Source organism: Cavia porcellus, unplaced genomic scaffold (assembly GCF_034190915.1).
Source record: "Cavia porcellus strain 051 isolate PalLab524CR breed Dunkin Hartley unplaced genomic scaffold, mCavPor4.1 scaffold_13, whole genome shotgun sequence".
Classification (NCBI taxonomy): domain Eukaryota; kingdom Metazoa; phylum Chordata; class Mammalia; order Rodentia; family Caviidae; genus Cavia; species Cavia porcellus.
This window is the reverse complement of record NW_026947496.1, coordinates 21,958,530-21,981,317: the sequence shown is the minus strand read 5'-3', so window position 1 is coordinate 21,981,317 and position 22,788 is coordinate 21,958,530. Positions and strand designations below refer to the sequence as shown.

Sequence of the window (22,788 nt, the reverse complement as noted above, 5' to 3'; positions counted from 1 at the left end):
GTAAACCCTTGGAATTACTGCTAAATTATCTCAGTTTAACCAGACCTAAGCAGATAATATTGAAGCAAAGAGGCCACCTTCAGCACTGGACTCTCACGGGTCTCATTCAGAGTTGCAACCTGGGAAAGGAACAGTAGCAAAGCTGCTCAGATCTCCGCAGCTAGGGTCACCATTACCTCTGGGGAACAAGAGTGTCGCATGGAGCAAGTTCCACCCTAGTCCACACTGCGGGAAAATTCCCAAGCCAAACCAGACTGAAAGAAGACTCTGCACTGAAGAGATAAGAAGGCAGTGTTTGATCTTTATGCCAGCGGACTGTTGCAGGATAATTCCTCAAAGGCAACAGCCCTGAATTTACAGAGAGCTTAGTTCATAGAGAATTTATAATTTGGAGTACAAAGCAAGTGACAAAACATTATGTAATTGGTTACATGCATTGAGTCATATATTGACAGTAGGCTAGTCTGCAATAGGTATGTTGAAACAAAGGAATTGTTTACCATAATGTAGAAACATTCCAGGAACAGGGGGAGGGGGCCCTTACAGAATGAACATAGTTAAAGGCATTACATAATATGGAAACATTCCAGGGAAGGAGCCCTTCACTGGCTCAGGGTGCCTTAAGTTACAGACAATTACTCCCACTTGGTGCTCATCAGAGAGAGCAGCTGGCCTTTAGACACTGTCAAAGTCAACTGAATTCAGCCAAAGCAACAGAACAGAAACTTAGTCAGAGATCTCTAATTGATGATGAAATATCTAAGTTTGCTATTTTATAAATATGTTTTTATGTTATAATTGTGCCCCAGTACACTGACATCCTCTTATCCTAGCCTCTTCTGGAACTGAGATCAGGGAGGGGTTTCTGATCCAAACAGCTACAGACTCCACCTGACCACTCATACAGCCGGAACATGCCCAGGCAGCTTCTCTCTGCTAGTGATTTGTACTGAAGAGTAATAAGCAAAAGACTCAGAAGCAGGGCAAGCAGGAGCCTAACGTTACTTCTAGGGCTGGACAGCTCAGCATGCCACACCCCACCACTCCCCACCCCACCAAACCCGCCCCTCCATGCCCCAAGGAGCTGGCCAAGTCCCACCACACCCTACCATGTCCTGCCACACCACTGCTCTGCTGAAAACGCAGCTGCCATTGATCCTAAACCCCAGACCAGTAAGAAACTAAAACAAGGCAAAGTTTAGTAAAACAAAGGGCAGCTTATTTGGGGGAAAAAAAGATTAGACAGCTATCATGAAATGGTTTGACTCTTCAAAGATGAAAGCCCACAGGCTGTTTTTTTCCCTGGGGACTAGCATCTTTCCCATCCTGAGGGGGTCACTTGGCGATACTGATCTGTGGTTTTGATAGTCTCTGATCCTCACCTAGGCCTCCTGGCCATCTGGTTTCTTCCTGTTTCTTTACAATGAATAAATAAAGGTGGAGGGCCATTCAGGAAGGCGGCTTACTTAGTGATTAAGTAAAGCGGACATGTGTACCTGTGTGTATCTGGTGCAATATCATATTAATGCTAAAGTGAGAACATATATACATGTGTGCGTAGTGTGCATGTCTTACACATTAAATAAGAGTCCTTAGGTGACTCTCTTTTATCACCCTTGCATTTTGTTAGGTGGATGACAGGAGCTGCCTTTTTCCTGGTAATTGGGTTGCCTGGCACCTCTCCCAAGTCTAGCTAGCTATTCCTTGCTTTTAATAAGTTTTTAAAATTGATCTTAATAAAGCTCAATGAGCCTTTATTCTATCTTTCCCAATCTACAGGGTCCCCTGCCCGTACACTAATGAATACAGATACTGATAAATACTGATAGGTTTGTGGCCAAGAGGGCCAAGCACAGATAAGAAAGAGCAGACAGCATGAATATAGGGAAGAAGTTCCTAATGGGGATAACAGAAAAGCAGAGGGTCCCAGTGTCCAGAGACACAGGGAGTGATAAGATTACATCCAAAAGATGAGAAGTATAAAATGAAAGAGGCCTTTATTCTGAGAACACGGAGAGAGAAAAACCAAAACCCAGACCGCTGGAGTCCAGCTTTCTCTCTAGCAGACACGTGGCATTGGGGATAAGTAAGTAGCCTTGGTTTGGGGTGGAACCTAAAGGGGCATCAGGGATGCATGGGTAGCCCATTGGTCTTTGTTTGGCTCCATAGGTAAATTCCTAGGGGGTGGAGAAGATGGAGTCACAGGTAAATTCCTAGGGGTGGGGGAGATAGGAGCTCCTTGGTTCCGCCTCTAAGGCTTCACTGGCTACAGTGTCCAGTGGGCCAAAACTCTTTCATATCCCGTCTTACGATTATTGTTATGAAAAGGAGCGAAGATTTCTCTCTTTAACTACTTCCTGCCTGAAGGGGGCACTGTACTGGAATCTAGGGGAGTCAAGAGGATGACTGTTGATGCCCAGGTAGATGCTGGTGCCAGGTGTTTTAGCCAGGACAACTTCACTGGTGGATGCACGTATGTTAGACTGGAAAAACAAAGAGAAAAGATGTTGTGAGGAGACATTGCACTGTCATATTTAAGGACACAGGTGAGGTAAAGGGAAAGGTGCTTTTGATTTAAACATGTCATTATATCAGGACGATGTTGAGGTAGGACCACTGTCACGGTGAGGTCGAATTCTGAAAAATAAGTGTGAGGCTAGGAGGAGTGAAGTTATGAGAGGTGATTACTCCCCCATCTGAAAGCATACAAGTTAAGAGGATAGGTGTATAAAACTTGTCTCCGGTCCAGGAGTTGAACTGGAAAAAATAGGAGGAGCAGGGAAGGTGGTGGCTGTACCAGTATAGGGAAGGTAAGGGCTTAGGCTTTCAGGGATGTCATGTTTAACCAGACAGCTGAGGGTAGAAAGAACTGTGACAGTCATCGCATAGAACATTATAAAGATTATCTTACACATGATGTGGGAGTCTTTAGGAAGAGTCCTGCTGTAAAAATGATCATTAATAGAGCGTAAGAAATTAGGAACCAAAGTGGATAACAAAACATGACTTAGCCTGTTAACTGTGGCTGTGAGGCCTTCATGAAACAGAGATGGGTGGCTGACAGAAGATGAGATGACCACTCAGAATGATCAGATTTAGGGCTGGGAGGGCACCTCTTAGCCTGAGTGTTGTGAAACCAGGATGGAAGTCCAGCAACTTTGACCGCTGTAGGGGTAGCCAAGTAGACCAGATAGGAGCCACTCCACCTTGGTTGTAGCCCTGTGGATTTAGAACATTTGAGATAAATTAGATCTCCTGGGGATATGAGAGGATCTGGTTTGGCTTCTCCAGAGGGTTGTGGAAGACAGAGATCAGCATGTTGTCACAAGTGTCAGAGGAAGAAGAGGACTGGGACATAGTCAGCAAGGGGAGGGAGATTTTGGGGAGTAGGAAATTTGTGGAGTAAGAATGGCCTGCTGTATGTAAGTTCAAAAGGACTTAAGAAAGTAGGAGTCTGGGGAAGTGCCCTGAGCTTGGCTAAGGCTAAGGGCAAAAGTTGAGGCCAAGGTTGGTGTAGTTCTAAAGTGAGTTTTGTAAGGTGTGTCTTTATGAGGCCATTTGCCTTTTCTACTTTTCCTGAGGATTGTGGATGGTATGGGATGTGTAGGTGCCAGGTGATGTGTAAGCTTGAGGATACCTGTTGAGTGATCTGAGAAATAAAGGTGGGACCATTATCTGACTGAATACTCTGAGGTAGACCAAACCTTGGAATGATTTCTTGTAATATGACTTTGGTAACTACATCAGAATTTTCCCTGGTTGTGGAAAAACACTTCTATCCATCCTGAAAAGGTACAAACAAGGGTGAGAAGATATTTGAGAGTTTTGTGGTGGAGCATGTGTGTAAAATCTATCTGCCAGTCCTGACCAGGAGTGTGTCCTCGAAACTGATGGGTAGGAAAGGAAGGCGGTGCCATACATCCCTGAGGAGAGGTCCTAGCACAGAGATAACAGGTGTGAGTAATCTTAAGAATGATAGCTTTTAGAGAAGGGTGTGTGACTATTGGGGATAAGAGTTTGTATAGGGCCTGTGATCTTATATGAAAACAGTTGTGTAAGTCAGTGATGATGGCTAAGGCCTGTTGATGTGGGAGAACAATTTTCGATCCCTGAAAAATCCATCCCTGAGTGTTTTGTGTGTAACCTGGTTTATGAAGTAGCTGTAACTGCTCTGGTGAATAATTAGGCTGAGATAGATTGTTTGGGACTAACAGGAGAAGATGAGAAGGGCAGGGCCCTTGTGCAACTAACTTGGCTTGTGAATCTGCAAAGGCATTGCCTTGAGCAATAGGATCTGTAGAGTTTTGGTGTCCTCTACAATGAATAACTGTTGCCTGCTTTGGAAGTTGGGCTGCCTCTAGAAGTTTAAGGATAAGGGGAGCATTAATGATGGGGGTTCCCTGAGTGGCAATAAAACCCCGTTCTTGCCAGATAGAGGCATGAGAGTGTAAAATGCTAAATGTATGCTTTGAGTTGGTGTATATATTTATAATCTTGTCTTTTGCTAGTGTAAGAGCCCAATAAGTTCTGCCCTCTGTGACGGGGTGCCAGGTGGCAGTGGATTTGCCTCTATAACTTTTGACTGGTTAACTATTGCATATCCTGCCTTCTTTTGGTTGTCTGTGTTTGTTGAACTGCCATCTATGAACCATGTGTCAAAGGCTAAAGAGAGAGGTGTGCTACTGATGTGAGGGAAAGGGGTGGGAGTCATCTGTAGGAACTCAATACAGTCATGATGAGGATGGCCCTCTGAGGTGGAAAGTAAGGTTGCTACATTAAAAGGACCACTAGTTGCAATAGAGATGCAAGGGTCTTGAGAGAGAGCTAAGTGTACCTGTTGAAGGCTAGAAGGGGTCATTAGGGCAGGGAGCACCTTATGTGACATAAGCTCATGTAAGTGATGAGGTGAGTGTACTGTAATAGATTGTCCTAATGTAAACTTCTTAGCTTCCTGTGTCAGGAGGGCTGCAGCTGCAAGCGCTCGGAGACAAGGAGCCCATCCTTTTACTGTGTGATCTAACTGCTTTGACAAGTAAGCTACTGCTTGAAAAGAAGGTCACTTTTTGTGTCCTAGTACACCTATAGCGTTGTGGCCCTGACAAGTAGTGTATAGGTTGGGTGGGATCAGGAAGGGTAAGAGCTGGAGCTTTTAGGAGAGCCTCTTTTAATTTTTGAAAGGAGGCATGTATGGGCCTAGTAGGGTCCAGGGGTTCTGATAAGGGACTCTTAGCGGCCTTGTAGAGGGGTTGAGGTAGGGCTGCAAAGTTAGAAATTCAGAGATGAAAGAAATTAGCTAAACCTAAGAAAGATGTAACCTGATATTTAGTTGTGGGCACCTGGAGATCACGAAGAATTGCCTTACGATCTGAGGTGATGGAGCAAGAGATGGGGGTGAAAGCAAGATCTAGGTATTTGACTTTTGGGGAGGCTATCTGTGCTTTAGCAGGAGAGACCCTGTATCCACAGCTAGCAAGGAAATTAAGAAGACTGGCTGAATGGTGTATGGCTAACATATGGGATGGAGACATAATAGGGTCATCTATGTATTGAAGAAGAACACTAGGTTTGAGATCAAGTTCTGTGAGGTCAGTAGTGAGAGCTTGACTAAAGAATTGGGGACTATCTCTGAACCCTTGGGGGAGCACTGTCCAAGTAAGTTGTTGAAACCTGAGAGTGTCTGGGTCAGTCCATGTAAATGCAAAGAGGTTCTGGCAATCAGGGTGTAGGGGGATAGAAAAGAAGGCATCTTTAAGATATATAACTGTAAAGTGAGTGGTGGAGGGAGGGATATGAGAGAGCATGGTATAGGGATTTGGCATGACTGGGTGAGTTGGGGTAACAACACTGTTAATTACCCTAATGTCCTGTACCAGGCAATAGGACCCATCAGGCTTGAGTACCAGGAGAATGGGAGTATTGTGGGGTGAATGGGTAGGTTTAAGAAAATTGTTGTTCAAAAGGTGCTTAATTATGGGTTTAAGTCCCCTTAAATGTTGGGGAGCTATGGGGTATTGAGGAACACAGGGAAAAATTGAGTGATCCCTGAGACGGATTAAAACAGGTGTGGAATGTGTAGCCAGAGTGGGATTGGATGTGTCCCAAATCATGGGGTCAACCAGAGAAGGAGGAAGGGGAGGGAATGGCTTTGTGACACATTGTGAGGCTGTTTGGAGGATTAGGGCTGTGGGGAGAGAAAAAAGGAAAAATTAAGCTTTTGAAGAAGGTCTCTACCTAAAAGGGGTGTGGGACATATTGGGATTACTAGGATGCTATGGGTAAAGAAAAGAGTCTGGAATCGACATGGGATAGGCCCAGTTTGCAAAGGTTGAGTAGGCTGGCCTTCAACACCCACAACAGAAATCAAGGACTTACTACAAGGTCCTGAAAATTCAGGAAGTACACTATAAGTCGCTCCCGTATCTATAAGCAGAGATATTATCTTACCTGAGACCTTCAGTGAGATGCGGGGCTCTGACAAGGTTACCGGAGTGGGGTCTGTGAGCCCCAAGCCCCGTGAATCTTCCACAGCAAGTATGAACAGGTCAGTCAGCAACGAATCTGGCATTGACAGAGTCTCCTGTGAGGGCTAAGGATTAGAGGATGGCTTACCTGCTCTCTGGTGGCTAGGACAGTCACTCTTCCAACAGCCCTTAAGGTTGCAGTATGGACATGATCCTAGAGGGATGCCAGGGTTGGGGCAATCTTTTGCCCAGTGTCCTTGTTTGCTGCATTTAAAGCACGGTCACGTCGTGACTCGGGCAGCCACACCTTGTTTCAGATTTCTTGTCCTGGGAGCCCCGAGTGCCACTGCTAAGAGATCAGACTGATATTTAGCAAACTTTAATTTTTGAGCTTGCTTTTCCTCTTTTTGAATTTTTTCTCTGTTGTTGAAGACACAGAAAGCTAATTTAAGTAGATCCCCTTGCGGAGTTTGAGGGCCATGTTCAACCTTTTGTAATTTTGCATGAATATCAGGAGCAGACTGGGAAATAAAATAAGAGTTAACAACAGTCATCCCTTCATGAGGGTCTGGGTTCACATTAGTAAAAATTAAGGTTTCCCAAAGCCGATTTAGGAACACAGCTGGGTTTTCATTAGCCTCCTGGACCTGTTCTAAAAGTTTGGTATAGTTAATGTGTTTGTGAGCAATTTTATTAAGGCCCACAATTAGACACAATCATTTTATGTAATTTTGTTGAACCCTCACCATTTTGATAGCTCCAGTTAGGATCTTGTTCTGGCACAGCTGCAGGCCCAGGGTCATTATCAGCAGTGTTCGCCTTATGTCTTCGATCAGCTTCTTCTCAAGCTGCTTGCACAGCTGATTTCAATCTTGTGAGCTGAGAGTGGTATTTAGAATCAGATAAATATTCTTAAAATGTAAATCATAACAATTAGTAATAAATTCAAATTCCCTGATATAATTCTGTAGGTCAACAAAGAAGCTACCTAATTTATGGGTAATCTGAGATAAGTCAGAAAGGGAGAAAGGCACATGTATATTAACAAGTCCCTTGGGGCCAGCTTGCTCCCAAAGTGGTAGCAGAGATTGAGGAGAAGATTGCAGAGTAGATGGCCATTGGGCAGCTATCTATCTGGTAGATGTGTGTGAGCAATTATCTGTAGATCAGCCACAAAGTGGCTGCCGGTTACCCTGGGATGAGGAAACACAGGCAGATGGTGTCTCACTCTGTGCCTTGCAGCAATGAAATTGCTGTCCGCAGCACAATGAACCGTCACGTGGTCCGCAATAGGGTGGCTGTTGCTGATCTCAAGAGGAGCCACAAGGGGGTGCCCATTGACTGTGAGATCCATCCCAAGATGGCGGAGCCCTGTCACGTGGCAGGGGGCCACAACATGGCGACCATTCCCAGCACAAGCTGGAACAGTCACACGGCTTGCCGGAAGGAAACAGTGACCGAGACCTAGTATGGTGGGCTGGAGGTAAGAATACTGTAGGAGATAGAGAATTCTCAGGAGAATAAGAGGTCGGAGACTGTGAGGAAGCGCTAACAGAGGGACTGGAGCCACCGGGAGAGTTATGGGGTCTGGGAGAGGGAGGGGAAAACAATTGCACAGCAGGAGATAACTGCGACACAGAGGGATTAGAGCTGCTGGGAGAATTAGGGGTCAAGGGAGGGGAAGATGGTCACATGGCAGGAGGTAACATGAGGAACGATTTTGGGGGTAGGCAGGTGGTGGCCGATAAAAAACCGGGGGTACTTCATCGAGTGATCATGAGGGCAGGAGGGGAGAGTTTGTGGCACAGCAGAGTTAGCTAAAAGTACCTGGGTGGGGGTATAGGATTTAATGAGAGATGGGCATGTTCTCAGAACAAGGAAAGCCTGTACATAAGGGATCTCTGTTAACTTGTCGCCAGACTGACAGAAATCGTAGAGGTTTTTGAGCATATAGGGGTCAAACGTCCCCTCTCTGGGCCAATGGCTGCCGATAAGTGGGTAGATCGGACAAACCTCCTGGCAGTAAAAAGTTAATTGTTTAGTTTTTATGGTGCTTTTAATCTTAAGAGTACATAGATTGGAAATTAGGCATAGCAGAGGTGACTTTTGGGAATTAGAAAAAACGTTTCCCATGACTAATTCAGGCAAGAAACGAGCCGTGGTCTGGAGGGTGAGCCGTCACTCGTCCCGTGGCACCAAACAGCGTTTAGGGTCCAAAAACTCATATATTCCAGTTGTCACTAAGAGATTTACGAGTGGAGTCCACATGGGGTCAGTAACAGTTCTGCCCATGAGAGCGTGAAGCTCTGAGGGACGTGAGGGTCTTACAGTGTGGGTGGTCCAGAAAACTCTGCCTTGGGCTATCCAAACCCAAAGGACGTGGGAGATTTTTGAGTGTGGACGCAGGTTGCCCAGAAAGACCCTGTCTTGGGCTGTCTTAAGGACGTGAGAGTGTCATGAACCCATGCAAAGGGGGAGGAAACTCACTTGGGGCGAGCCCAGTGCCAAGAATTCTCCAGAGTTTGCTCACCTGAGATTAATCAGGCTGGTGTTGTGTGTGAGCGGTTGGCGACAAGTCAAGCATGTCCTGGGAGATGAAAATCGGAGAATTAAGCCAGGACGTAATCTGGTTCGTGAATCGGCTGGGGACTCAACTGAGTGTGTGTCCCAGGAGTCAATCACCTGTTGATCGAGTCACAGCACCAAATGATAAGATTATATCCAAAAGATGAGAAGTATAAAACAAAAGAGGCCTTTATTCTAAGAACACGGAGAGAGAAAACCAAAACCCCCAACCACTGGAGTCCAGCTTTCTCTCTGGCGGACACGTGGCTTCGGGGGTATGTAAGTAGCCTCGGTTTGGGGTGGAACCTAAAGGGGCATCAGGGATGCACAGGTAGCCCATTGGTCTTTGTTTGGTGCCATAGGTAAATTCCTAGGGGGTAGGGAAGATGGAGTCACAGGTAAATTCCTAGGGTTGGGGGAGATAGGAGCTCCTTGGTTCCGCCTCTAAGGCTTCACCGGCTACAGTGTCCTGTCTGGGTCAAAACCCTTTCAGGGAGGACCTGGCCCCAAAGCAGCCTTCAGACTGGAGCCCAGCTACAGTTACAACAAACCCCACTTTTCCCAGTTTTTCAGCATTGAAAACACCCGTGCCCCAGCAATCCCTCCTCCACTCCCCAGTGAGTTAGACTGCTGTCTTTACCTAGTCTGACTTCCTGGCCTGACCTCACCAGAAAACTCTTGAGACACATCAACTTAAATAGGAATGGGAAGTGTGCTTCAAAGCCCAGGCTTCTAGAAAATCATTCAGCTATATTTCTCTCTCTCTCTCTCTCTCTCTCTCTCTCTCTCTCTCTCTCTCTCTCTCTCTTTTTTTGTCTTTTTCCTTTTTATCGGTACTGGAGATTGAACTCACGACTGCTTGCTTGCAGGTCAGGCACTTATGCCACTGAGCTAAATTCCCAGCCCCTGACTCAGCTATATTTCTATGCACAGAATCTAACCTAAAATCCTAACTCTGAGGTCAAAGTAGTGTCATTAGACTGTTGGGGACTTGGATCTGAGAGGGCAGCAAAGACGGAAGCTCTTTGCACCTCCACCTTCTGATGGCCTTTGTTGTCATCTTTTGTGTCCACGTAGAACTTACTGTCCCTTCGCTGTCTGTCCTTTTAAGTCCTCTCTGATGGACTGCTGCCTTCTAACCATGCAAGTGATAGCTGAATCAATAGAACTCAGTGCTGCCTCTCTCTTTCTAACTACATTTAAAGAAATGGTAATTCTTTAATTCCTTCTAGGAAAGAGAAGGAGAAGAAAAAAAGGCAAAAGTCTGACATGAGACTAGAAAGGTAGAGCCTGTTCAAAAATGTGTATTAGATAACCTAACACACATTTATACTGGAAAATTTAAAAGTAATAAAAAGTGTCAGCCATGAAGTTTGATGAGAATTGTGACAAGTGGCAAAGCACTGAGGTTCATCTGACTCCAGGAACCAATATCACTTTCTTAGCAGGTGCTTTCACTTTCTCTCATAGCTGAGACAAAATGTCCAACACCTAAAGTTAAGGAAGGAAAGGTTTATTTAGCTCACAGCTTGTGGAGGTTTCAGTCCATAGTCAGCAGGCTCTAAGGCAGAGTGTGGCACATGACAGAAGGCAACAGTTCATGGCAGGAATTTTATCTGGAAACAGAGATTTAGAAAGACTGAGCAATTCTACCTTAACTTGAAAAGATATAACTCAGATGATACCAGTCAAGGGTGGCAGACATGTCACTGGACACATGTCTTTCTGACGTCTCCAATAACCTTGCGGAGTGGATGCTGGCTTATCTTGGTTGCTTAGGTACAAAGCTTTCTCCACGTTTCTCCCACATGTTTTCCATTCTCTCAATCCTGACCCTCACTGTCCTGAGGATGAAACCTTTCTTTGACTGATCTGTGGGGAACAGAATTGGATCCCCTACATAAAGTCTCTTCTGCTACTTTAATAACATTGGTCAGCCTAAGAATGTAATATTTGCCCAAAATTACATGTGAAAGTTAATAACAGTTAATAACATTGTGCCAAGCCAAAGAAAGCATTAGCTTAAAAAATAGCATTTACTGGGATAGGGGAAAGGAAAAATGGAAGAAAGGAAAATATTATATATATGTAGGTATACACACGTAACTATGTGTATGTATATGTGTGCAAGATAGATAACTATACTACTAATCTCTGTTACATCATCAAAAAGGACAGTTTATGCTGGCATTGTTTGATTGATCATTTTTTATTTAATTTAGGAAAATGTAGGTTAACAACTTTTAAACTTTAATTTCTTGTAACTTGAACAACTATTTCTAAGATAACAATATGCTGTTTTGAAAAATTCTGTATTGTTTCTATCCTTGTTTTGCTTTTTAAAATAATAAAAAATAATAAAAAAACATTTAGAGCAGGCAAGTAATTTCAACTGTCAAAATAAAAAATTATATGTCTAACCTGCTGAACTATGGAATTGTCCTTTAAATTCTAATGCTCAGCGGTTGGAAATGTCATAAATCAACAAATGGAGGTTTGCTTGTATTTTTTCTCATGTATAAATGCCAAAACAATTTATTTTCTTTCATAGTGAAAAACTCTTCCATTTGGTCAATAATGAGGCTACAAATTTGAGCACATACAATCCTTTTCTTTTAAAAGCCAAAAAAAATCAATTTATCTTTTAAATTTGTTTTGATCATCTGTGTTACATTTTTAATTGTAAATTTCTAATGTAGTGCATATCTTCAGGCATTGTTAAAGAGAACAGAGGGCACATACTGTCCAGAGAATATGACTTCAGGAGCAGAAGTCCCAAGTCTAGCTTCCGACCTTAATAGCTACTTGATTTAGGAAAACTTAGATTAACAGCTTTCAAACTTCAAGTTCTTTATCTATCTAATATTTAGAATATATTTATTCACCTATTAATTGGGCATTGTTCCAGCAAAAATGAACCTTCCCAAGTGGGAAACAGCCCTGCTAGGCATTCAACTGCCCCAACTAAAAACTAGTCCACCCTTCCTAATACCTTCTGCTCTAATCCAAACTCAAATCCAGCAGGTTTGAGATAGGAGATTAGGGTGTGGCAAAAACTGCCTGATGAAGTAGACACGACCAGTTCACTACAAGATCCGGGACCCACATGCAGGCAGAAGGGTTCCCAAATCCCTGCGTGTGGACTTCTCGTGAGAACTCAAGCAGGTGCTCAGTAGGTTGACTGAGAGGCCAGACTTCGGCCTGAACAGTAGGGTTCCCACACTCCCTCTCAGGACAGAGATGTAGATGTTCTTGAGGATTTCCTCAAGATTTGGACAGCATAAAAGAAACGCAGGCATGAGGAGCTGGTGCTAATATAGCTTTCCACGACAGCCACCCTGTGTCTCCTGAAGCAGCATGCACTCTCCTCTCCCCTCTTACCCTCTTTTTCTGTTTACTCAGCCCCAGCTCACTCTGCAGAGCCAGCTCCTCTCACACTTCTCACTTTTATTTTCTTGAGTAAACTTTGCCACTGTTTTTTGCCCGTTTCATTCAATTCTTTGTTCTAGAGAAGAACTTGGAATCTAACTCTGGCAGGAGAGGCGAGCAACCCCCAGCCTGTGACATTTAGCTGGCAAGCCACGTTTTAGAAGCAAGAACCCCCTGTAACAGGTTCATCCTTTAAAATAGATCTGAAGCCTGGCTTATAGCTCATTGGTAAGAGTTCTTGCCTGGCATATGCAAGGTCCTGGGTTCAATACCCACTGCCATGCAAAACAAAAACAAAAACCTCTGATACCCATGAATAGTCACTTCTATTACCTTCCTTCTCAGCTCCCAAGAACAGCAATCTATTTTGTCTCTACGGATTTGACTGTTCTGGATATTTCATATATCTGGAATCCTACAATGCATGACTTTGTGTTTGGCTTCTTTCACTTAGAATAATGTTCAGAGATTTATTAGTATATCAGTACCCCCTTTTTACTGCTTAAAACTATTCTATTCAATGATACCCCACATTTCCTTTAGTCACTCATCAGCTGATGGACAGGCAGTTCTTTCCACATTTTGGTTATTATGAATAATGCTAATGTGTTCTAAACACATTTTGTATAGACATGTTTTCATTTTTCTTGGACTTAATAATTGCTAGGTCGTTTGGTCACTCTATGAGTTTAACCTCTTTTAAGGAACTGTCAAACTATTTTCAAAAATGACTGAGCGATTTTACATTCCCATCAGTAAAATACCAGGGTTCCAATTTCTTCACATTCTTGTCACCTCTATCTGTCTTTTTGATTATTGCCTCTGTGAATGTAGTGACTTCTTAATATGGCTTTAATTTGCCTTTCCCTAATGACTAATGATGGTGATAATCTCCTCATGTGCTTGTTAGTCATTTGTGTAGTTCTTTGAAGAAAATTCTATTCAGACATCCTGCCCTCTCTAAAATTGGACTATTGGGGCTGGAGATTTAGCTCAGTGGCAAGCAGGTGGTCATGAGTTCGATCCCTGGTACAGATAAAAAAAAAAAGTTAAAATTGGACTATTTTATTTCTCCTTGTTAACTTGTTGCAAGCATTCATTATATACTAGATACAGTTTGCTTATCAGATAAAAAAATATTTTCTCCCATCATATGACTTACCCTTTCACTTTCCTAATGATAGAGGCAGATTTTTTTCCTTTCTAATCTGCATGTTCTTTTTCTTGCCCACATCCCCTGACCGGCACCTCCAGCAGGACTGTTACAGAGAAGCTGTGAAAGGAAACATCCCCATCTTATTCCTAATCGTGGGCAAAAGCAGTTAGTCTTTGCCATTAAATATGATGTTAGCTGTGGGTTTTTCATCGATGGGCTTCGTTAGGTTGAGAAATTCCCTTCTTCTTCTTCTTCTTCTCTTTCTTCTCTGAATCTACCTCTTTATTTCTGCTTGAAATACAAATGTTCCATTGCAATTATGAGACACACCTGAGTTCTGGAGACAAGGCCTGGGGACTTCAGTAGAGGAAGAGGCTGACCGGGACGAGGGCCATTTGAACCCACGGATGTCCAGCTTGCTGAGTCTACAGCCTGCTGCTTCTTGAGCACAGCTGCCCCAATAAAGCTGCACGTGGAGACTGTCAAAGATGGAGATGGCAAATATGGAGATTTCTGCCAGTATCTGCAGATACACAGAGGCTCCGTATGCCCTCTAAAATGCCACATTTGATCAGAGCTGGGAATGCAAACAAGTGTCGGCCCACTTTCACTCCACTGGTCGTCTGGGTGCTGGTGGGGGCCATGTCCTTGGCAGCTTGATTGGCTAAGCAGTGCTGATATCTTTTGGTCTTGAGCTTCTCAAAGTTCACTACAGACATAGGCACCCCACAGTATCAAGCCCATTTACCTCCACTTTTTGTCAGTCCTCACCCCTCTGTGCACAGGTTCCTCTGTTAACTTCAGTGCATTCAGGGCAACCGCAGCACAGGATTGTTAACAAACATTGCTAAAATCGCTACATTTCCAAAACTGATATACACATTTAATGCAATCCCAATGGAAATACCAACAGTGTTCCTTATAAAACTAGAAAAAAATTCTAAAATGTATGGATTTCTACCCTGCTGAATCCCTTCTTTGGTGGTTGCTGTCTAGAGCCTGGCTCAGCAGGAAAGATATTTTGCTTGATTAGCAACAGCTCCTTTGATATGGGCCTGGTAGAGCTCGGTCTCTTTACAGGTTAGCAATGGAAGTCCCCATAGGTTAAGAGACTCAGCAAAAACCAGACAGTTGATGGATAGCATTGCATGGATTGTAAATCAGAGGTAAGTTGTTCACAAATAAAATTTGCCAGGGGCTGGGGATTTAGCTCAGCGGCATAAGCACCTGCCTTGCAAGCAGGCAGTTGTGAGTTCGATCCCCAGGACCGATAAAAAGACAAAATAAAATAAAATAAAATTTGCCTTCATTGCACCAGGACTCAATTGTTTTAAAGCCTTGTTCCTAAATACCTCTCAGATATACTTCTTCTACTCCAGTTCTACTAAAGCTATTTATTGGACCCCTTTCCTGTCTAACAAAGCCTTCCTCATCCTGCAGACCAGACAGCACCTTCCTGGGGGGGCTTTCCTTACTGCTTCCTACACCCCCCAGTGACCAGCCCCAGAGATCAGGGACTGTCCTGTCCCACTTCAGCCTGTCTGCACCTCTCCCAGGCTCTGTGGAGGAGCTGTTCATCAGTAATCACTGATAAATGATGAGTTGGCTGGGCACTACCTGTGCTTACACTAAGCCACCAGACAGAGTCCACACATAGGTTTTTGCTTTTACTTTTTTCACCATTTTTTTTAAACAAGCCAAGCATGGTGATGCACACATGTAACCCCAGCACTCTATGAGACTGGGGCAGGAAGATAGGAATTTGGAGACAAGCCCAGGCAATGTACTGACTTAGCAAGACCCTCTCTCAAAACTTTAAAAGGGACAGAGGTGTAGCTCATTGTGATGGCGCTGGGTTCCGTTCCCAGACCACAGAAAAAAAGAAAAGGAAAAAATCCCTAGTATATGTCTGGAAATGTGATCCTTAAATGTATCCCATAAAATTCATGATAGAAAATTTCGGTACATAGATTTTTATCTAAACATTGTTTACAACAGAGAAGCAGAAAGAAAAAAAACACAAAAGATCCAACATTAAAGGGATGGTGTGATCATTGATTGATTGTGTCAACTCAAGTAAATGCCAAATAAATTGGCTCAGCATAGTTCTGGGGGTGGAACTTTCACTCCAGGGAAGGATTACCACAGAAGGCCACAAAGGGGAATGAAAAAGGAAAGATTGCTCCCGCCTTCTTTGGAGGAGTTCCAGTCTTCACTTCCACCTTGGACTTGGCCTCCTGATACAGACCCACATGCAACACTATGCTCTATGCTCCAGGCTTCAAGCAGATCCTTCAAACCCTCCAAATGCACATGTGTGGGAGATGCCCAAGCTGCACTCTCCTGAGAAACAAAGCCCCTCGCTTCGATCCTTACCTGAACTCCCCCTCAGCCTTATTTACTAAGAATGCAGAGCTGGCTGTCATGAAGCAGATGTTCCCTTCACTGGCCGGAAGAAAGTGATCGAGTCCAGCCAAGGCCCCAGTGTGTCTCACTGCAGCATATGGGCCAGAATTTCTTCCATTGCTGATGGCTGGAATTGGGGCTTGAGCAAGAACCTGTGAGACTCCTGGTCTAAGACATGAAGCAACATCTCAGCTGAGACCATGAGACTCAAAAACAGTTATACCTTCCTGGCATTAAAGGTGCCAACTTTGCATACATCAAGCTACAGATTGCACTGCTAATTGGCTCTGTTTCTCATTATAGCCAATGCCTGCAAAGTTTCTCTTCCCTAGCTTTCTGACTGGACCCCCAATCACCTCCTTGATTGACCAATAAAAGCCATGAGCTTTTGGACTCATGCTTTTTTGTTCCACCGAGAGCATTGGATCATCCCAGAGCTCCTCATCTGCAGAATTTTCTGTTTGTCTTTATTTTGCATCTATGGGCCATATTGCTGGGTGGGAGATCTCAACCTTCTGCAGGGGTTTTGGGACAGATGGACATTTTGCACTCTTCCACATCTGACTCTGTGGGTGGCCGTCATAAGCCAATCTGTAAAGTCTTATGTATTTGTATATTTTGTGTTATATCTATTTCTTTAGTAAACATTGATGATACAGATGGTAAATAATTTACAGTGTATATGTATGACAAATTATGATACCATCTTTAAAATCATTCTTGTGAGAAGTTTTTAATATTATGAGAAAGTACTTATGAGGAGATGAGAGAGAAAGGGGAAATGAAATATGTACACACAATAAGGTTCCATCCCCATAAAGTATGCATTCAACCAAACTGGAAAGGCAATAACCATTACCTTCTGCTTTCATGTTTTTGTGGTTCTGGGGCTCTAACCCAGGGCCTTGAGCATGCCTGGCAGACACCCAACTACCACTGCAAGACACCAGCCCCACGGGGTAAGTTATATTGAACTAGCATAGAATATATATTAGTCAAGTCTCCAGTTTGGGTACTGAGAAAGGTAACCAGATCTCAGGGTTCCACATCCCTAAATCCTCTGCGGTTGCTAATGAAGCAGCTGTGACCATCCAGAAAGGTCTATGCACAGCACAGCAGGACAGACATGGGGATACTATATGACAAGGATTTCTGCTTGTACCCTCAGCATTGTCTTCTAGTGAGCTAGATTGGACTTCATGTGTAGCATGGTCTTACTTTGCTCCTCTTGCCTAAGGTTCCCACTTAAACCTACAGTATAACTTGTTCTGACTTTCTTCCTAGGGCCAGAAATGACAAATATCTGGCCTATGCATGGCCCCTCCCAGATCTGCAGCTGTAGTGGATACTGTGGTTTGCCACTAGAGCTCCCTTTCTGTATTCAGAAATTCATTTTCCACCTGTTAGGATCACTGACCACCAATCACTCATAATTACAACTTCCTTCAGGAATGGCTTTGGCCAAAGAGAGCTGCTTTGATAAAGGCTGCAGCCCTCCCTGGTCAGTGTTGAAGGGAGACGGAGTGGGGGGGGGGGAATATGGTTATGCTAAAGTCTTGTGCTTTTGCCTCCTGTGGGGTAACCCAGCTCCAGGGACTCCCCAGGAATGTGGCTAAGGCCTTATACTGCATTTCCTCATGAAAGTGCTGTTCTCCCTGTACTTCCTAACAAAGGAATCTCCTGCAAGCAATTCTGAGTCCTACAATATTTTTCTGAAGAATTCACTTAAAACAGTGACAACGTTTGAACTCATTACTAATTTATGGAATTACTTCCCCTTTTGTTTTAAGCCTGGATACATCTTATGGGTTCTTTTCAAAAACACCTTCTAAGTAATTAAAAAAAAAGCCAAGGAGAGTGATAAGCAAGTTGAAACCCATTTATCATCCTGCTCCAAGCCCTCATTTCAATTTCTTTCGTGTAGATCTCAGCATGCTAGCAGCAAGAAGAGACAAGGGGAAACATGCCCGAGGAAAAGCACACCAAGGAAATAAGAAATGCTTGAATCCCAGTGGCAAAGCCACTCCAAACCATTTACCCCTAATTATCCAAGGGGTCCCCAGGTGAACGGTAGCCCTGGGCTGTCAGTTGTGTGCAAGAAACCAATATAAAGGGGTCAGACAAAAGCAGGACCTGCTACTCACGCTCCACAAATTCATGCATTCATTTGTCACACTACACTCTCACCTCCTCATACCAAGGTCATGAGATGTCCTTAATGGCCAGGGATATTTAGCTCAGTGGCACAAGCTCCTGCGTGGCAAGCACAGGGTTCTGAGTTCAATTTCCAGTACGAAACAATAATAATAACAATAATTAAAAAAAAAAAAAAGATATCGTTGGCCGTGACCAGTCATCCTGAGACCCTACAGCTGTCCCCTGAGGTCAATGTGAACCGAAAATCTGGTGACCTGTAGTCAGGTCACACTTCATCCATGGAAAGCCACATATCTGGAGGTAAAACACTCAATGTGCTCTGGCTGTCTCATTATAAAATTAAGGAAATGTACCCATAAGAGTTTTAAGACTCATTCTTGGTCTAAGACTCATATGTTTCTGTGCACAAAATCCAGGCAGACAGTAGATAAACCTTCTTCCTGCAAAAATAAGACCTAGCTGGAAAATAATCAACCTTGAAAATTGGAGATGGAAAATGCCAGCCCCAATCAGCCTATCCTCACCTTACCTGCCTAATGGAAGAGTCCTTGAGCAAGAGAACAGGAATGAGCCGGGCGTGGTGTCACACATCTGTAAATCGCAGCACTCAGGAGTCTGAGGCAGGAGGATCACTGTGAATTCAAAACCAGCGCTGGCTACAAAGTGAGTTCAAGGCCAGCTCATAATGCATAATGGGACCTTGTTTCAAAAAGACAAAATAAAATAAAATAAAAGAGAGAATAGGGATGACAGATAAAGCGAGGATGACAGGGCCTAACATTTTTAATCTCCAGTTTTCAATGCTGATAATTTTGCAGCTAACTCCTATTTTCAAGGAAACACAGAATCTGCCCTTGCTAGCGGTATTATAGACGATACATTTAGGGCTTCAGGACCACACTCCTCCACTCACCAGAACCTGAATGACACCCAGGACTAACTCCCTGACCTTTATCCTCAGGCCTACCACCCACAGGCAGAGGTATATAAAACCCTGAGCCTGTCCTAGAAAATTCTAAAATCCAAACCGAGATGGGAATGCATGCCAGATTTTCCAGCATGAGCTATCGTAACCTTTCTTCACATGGAGCTCACTGAAGGTTCATTCATAGGAACTGCTGCTCATAGATCCAGCTGTAACAGAGTGAATTATGGCAAAGGACATGTGCAGTGGACAGCAGTGGACAGGACTCAGCACTCTGTCAATCACATTGTCGATCATGCTCTGGAAGGCTCAATGAGGGGCGTCCTAGACCCCTGCACAAGTTCTAAACTCTCAAGGCCTTCAGAGTTCAAGCTGGGGACATTTTCCTTTCCGCTGCTGCGAACCTGCTGGCTCAGAGTGCCGTGGCACCTGATGAAACCTCGCTTCTGTTTTCTAACCATCAAGTGCCGAATCCAACTCTTTGTTCACTGTGCACAAGAACCTAGGAACCTGTCTACACCCGCGTCACCACGGTAACAGCAGCAGCACTGTTATATCAAAGTTGGCTCTTGTTTGGTTTCTGTGGCAAAAGCAGATTCAGAGCTGAGGGACAAGCTTGACCTTGAGCAGGTCACGAAGTGACTGCAGTTTGCACAACTTTGGAACTGCCCACTCTTGCCGCATTCCTGCTTCTCCTTAACCCATGCCTAGGCCTCACCCGAGTTCCTAATAAGTAGAAGACTGAGAAAGAAAAGTTCAAATGTGTTTCAGAGAGTGCTTCACACACTGCAGCTGAGTGGCTGCGAGATGGTGGCCCCACCAAGAGACAGGCACAGGCAGGAGGGGAAAGGGTAGGGCTTCAAACAGGACAGAGGAAAGATCTGCATCTGTCCCTGGTAAGGGCTAATGATTTGAGCACAATGGAATCCAAAACAACAAAATGACCGGAGGAAACAAAACAATGGAAGGAACATAAGAAAACTTGTAAAAACAAAACTAGAATTAATATCCTTGGAGAAATAAGAGAAATTAAGAACAGAATGCCCAAAAAAAAGGAGAAAATTCAAGAAAGTGTTCCTTGAAATTAAAAAAATCACACAAGCTAACAAAATTTTAAAATTCAAATGACAGCTGGGTGTGGTGGCGCATACTTATAACCTACTACTCAGGAAGCTGAGGCAGAAAGATCCCAAATTCAAAACCAACCTGGGCAACTTAGTGAAATCCTGTCTTAAAATAAAATTTTAAAAGGGCTGGGGATGAAACTCAGTGGAAGACCATTTAATAAGTTTACAAGATGCCGTGGGTTCAATCCCAGCACTACATACAGGAAAGAGGAAGGAAGGAACATTTTCTCAATAAATCTAATAGGCATCACCTAAAGGGGGAAAGGGGAAAGGAAAGGAAAGGAATCGTGAAACAATGAATGGATTTCCAGATTTAAAGGGACTACAAAGCCCAGCATAATAATGAAGAAACCCTGCAATCTCCATCATCATGAATTTTCAGACAACTGAGAATAAAGGGCAGATTTAGTTGGTTTTGAAATCATGTCCAGAACTGTTCCTTGCTGTGGACTGAAATAACCATGAGGAATTTTTCTTCAAATAGTCTCTTCTTTTATCACCATCTTCCATCCTCTTGCCCTTTGAATTCTGCTCACCACACATAAGCCAAATCCTTTTGTATTCCAGCAAAATTTGCCAGATTCAGGAAATTCATTAACAGAGCAGAATTCTACCCAGAAAAGTCTGGAGCCAACTGCATCTTGGTCTTGACGAATGCAGATGATAAACTTCAGCCCCCTCATCCTTTTAAGTTCGTAATTCAATTGGAATATAAAGGTGTCTTTCTTTTGAAAGGCTATTTTTCAAACTCTCTAATGAAAAAGCTAGGAAATATTGCTACTCATTCTTCCTTTCCTCCCCAGGCAAAGAGCATTCCTCCGCTCTGAACAGATGGGGCTCTGTGTGATAAATAGCTCAGTGTTCCAGGGAGCCCTGGATGGCACTGACATCTTGTCCCCGTATTCATAGGCTGGGCTGTCCCTCTCCTCTTGTTGCTCTGCTTAGGCTGGACCAGTGTCCAGGCAATGGAACGACAGGACTAGTTTCAGCCACCTGGTGTTCCAGGACAATGATGAGCAGGGTGAGCATCTTCTGGAAGGGACTGAGGAAGGTAGAGGGTAGAGGGACAGAGCCCCTCCTGCCTGGCACTGTCTTCATGCTCACCATGCTAATATTTCAGGCTCTGCCTGCTGCCGTTAATTATTATTCCCAAAGGACTCGGCTGCATTTCCATTTGCAGAAGCAGCTATAATGAAGGGCCTGATAGTGCGCATGCCGTGTGCACACACACACATGTACACACACACACACTCACATGCTCACCGCAGTCCCTACTCTTCAGCCACCTCCTGATTGACTTTCTTTGAAGCTCTCTCCTTCCCCATTGTGACCATATTGTCAGTCATCACAGAATGAGAAGTCACCTGGGTCTTAACACCAGCGGATGCGCTGTGCTAATGATTTCACCGCCCTGCACAGTTCTTAGAACACAGCTCACCTGGCATCAAAGCCCCTTCTGCATGTTCTGGCAGACCAGGGCAGGCTGGCAGTGCTGCCTTCCAAATGCCATTAAGCAGCAGAAAGAACAAAATCATTCTGGAGTAAAGTTACAAGTTTTCAGCCCTAAACCTGCGATTTGCAGGTTTCTGAGCCTCCTCTTCCTCCTCCTCCTCCTCTTCTCCTTCTTCCTCTTCCTCCTCTTCCTCCTCCTTTTCAAAATCTTTCTCAATGCTGGTTTTGTTTTGTTTGGTTTGGTTTGTTAGTTTAAATTTTTATTGGTACAATTCAGGTGTACATAATGATCATATTCATTGTAGGGAGTTTGTACCTCTATATCATATATCTCAATTCCTCTCCCCACCAATCCCACACCCTCCCTTTAAACCCCCTTCCCCTCCCTATTCACAAAGCTTGCTTTCATTTATCCTTCTTTTCTCATTTTTTCTTTCCCTTCATTCCTCCCTAGTTTCTTTTTTTGAAGTTTCTTCCTATTTCACAGTATCCATTGTACATTTTGATTCTTATGTACATTTTCAGTTTCTCACACCAGAGAGGAAATATGATATTTATACATGTGTGTCTGATTTATTTCACTTATGATTATGTTCTCAAGGTTCATCCATTTAGCTATAATGTCTCAATTTTTTCTTTATGGCCGAGTAATACTTCATCAGATAGAAAAAAGAAAACACATCTTTTTTGTCCATTCTTTGGCTGATGGGTATTTGAGTTGTTTCTAAGATTTAACTATTACAAATTGTGCCACTATAAATGTGGGTGCACATATATCACTGGAGTGTGATGCTTTTTAATCCTTCCAGGAAGATACCCTGAAGGGGAATAACTGTGTCAATTGGGACCTCCTAGTTTTTTGAGGCATTTCCACACTGATTTCTACAGTGGTTGCACCAGTGTGCACTCCCACCAACAATGGAGAAGGGCTCCTTTCTCCCCACAGCTCCACCAGCATTTGTTATTGGTTGATAATAACAATTATTTCTGGAATGAGATGGAATTTCAGCATTGTTTTAATTTTCACTTTTCTTATGAACAATGATGTTGAATTTCTTTTATGATTTGTCATTTGCACTTCTTCTGAGAAGTGTTTATTCATCTCTGATG

General features: G+C 43.7%; 1 long non-coding RNA gene across 5 annotated transcripts in view; it reads right to left on the bottom strand.

Moving 5' to 3' along the window:
• Positions 1–1,980: 1,980 nt before the first annotated feature.
• The window catches only part of LOC106027445 (uncharacterized), a 47,910-nt gene continuing 27,102 nt past the window's right edge, over positions 1,981–22,788 (bottom strand). For 3 of the 5 annotated variants that reach the window (XR_010051169.1, XR_010051171.1, XR_010051170.1), the window contains 4 exons: positions 8,992–9,143; positions 7,208–7,340; positions 6,610–6,810; positions 1,981–3,219 (listed from right to left, as the gene is read on the bottom strand). This is a non-coding gene — a long non-coding RNA (uncharacterized LOC106027445). The other 2 variants (XR_010051173.1, XR_010051172.1) reach the window with 2 other exon arrangements.